This window comes from Manduca sexta, chromosome 25, assembly GCF_014839805.1.
Source record: "Manduca sexta isolate Smith_Timp_Sample1 chromosome 25, JHU_Msex_v1.0, whole genome shotgun sequence".
Taxonomy (NCBI): domain Eukaryota; kingdom Metazoa; phylum Arthropoda; class Insecta; order Lepidoptera; family Sphingidae; genus Manduca; species Manduca sexta.
In genome coordinates this window covers 16,075,660-16,077,021 of record NC_051139.1, presented here as the reverse complement: position 1 = coordinate 16,077,021, position 1,362 = coordinate 16,075,660, and the positions used below count along the sequence as shown (strand labels likewise).

The following is a 1,362-nucleotide window of genomic DNA, read 5'->3' as shown; positions in this document are numbered from 1 at the left end:
TAACGAGTTCATAATATTCAACCCTAGGCCCCAAGTAATTATACTTCTGCGTATTTTAAAATGCGTAGGTGGTATATACGCAACTTATTATGAAAAATATAATGGTATAGCGTAAACCTTAGTTAAAACACCTATGACGTCAGAGGGGTTTTCTCTATTAAAACTATCTGAAAACTTTAAAGGTACAAAATTAAAGTTCATATTTCTTTGTTAGGATTGGCTCACATATAGTTGCTATCGTTAAACGAGATGCATATGCTAGCGTTATTAAAATAAGGTTTAAAATAATTTTGCGTGGATAAGTGCATTGCCTTGCCGTCACGTGTACAAATTTTAATTGCCGTATCTTCCATCTTTAATATTAATAACAAAAACTCATAAAGCTATATATTCGCCATCTATTTTCGCAACACAGTTGTAAATATTTAACTCTATTCCGCTCTGCCGGTACCCAGGGTTGCAATATTCAAATAAAGAAAACTTGCCATCGTCAGAAACTAATTTAATGTCGGTGAATTCATAACAATCTTTGGCTAAAAGTTCCTCCGTAAATAAATTTTCTGTCATTATTTCATCATAAAATCGTTATTATTATGCATAATAAGACTCTAATATGTATATTAAAGAAATTGTAGATTTATTTATTTTTAACAGCTTATACAAATTTATTTATGCAATGCTTAGTGGTATATTGTATAATAAAGGCCGCCAATTTGTTGGCCGGCGCAAATACTACTATATAATTTATATAGGTAGGGTGTACCGAGATAACACCATCCAACATAAATGTAATCCTGCACTGATTATTCCGACAGTAAACCGATTTTTCTTTTCAAAGTTAATAAGGGGGACGGCGCGTACGCAGTCCCCACTACCAAAAATTACGCGTCCGAGTTACCCACATTAGGGGTAATCGCAAGGGTCAACCCGTCCGCAGTGCAATGGACAGGCCTCGCCCTGGGGGAACCGCCTTCTTGATCACGGTGTCCCCTACGCCAGGTAAGTATGATTTCACCACGTTTCGCTAGCGTAGTCATGTTTCTGCGGAGAATCTTGACATCGCGATGTAGGTTACAGTATGGAATTGTACAGCGTCATCTAGCGGCATGAAGGGAAATTTCGTATTGTATGCTTATTCTCAATATTCACTCCCTAGAGAAATAAAATTAAACCCTATTTCGATAGATTTACCGACTAATTTTGCGTGTTTCCGATAGAGACCCAAATTTAATCGAAGTAGAAATGGAATTATATGTTTTAGTTATCTTAAATTTACTCGTAGAAAGTACAAATAATCATATATATACTAAAACAGAATACGGGACAAATTAGTATCATGAATTATTCACGAATAAAAGTTAC

At 35.2% G+C, this 1,362-nt stretch overlaps 1 non-coding gene across 1 annotated transcript; it reads right to left on the bottom strand.

Moving 5' to 3' along the window:
* Positions 1–845: 845 nt before the first annotated feature.
* Positions 846–1,007, bottom strand: LOC115449105. The gene has a single exon (XR_003939144.1). It is a non-coding gene; the product is annotated as a U1 spliceosomal RNA (small nuclear RNA).
* Between the last annotated feature and the right edge of the window lie 355 nt (positions 1,008–1,362).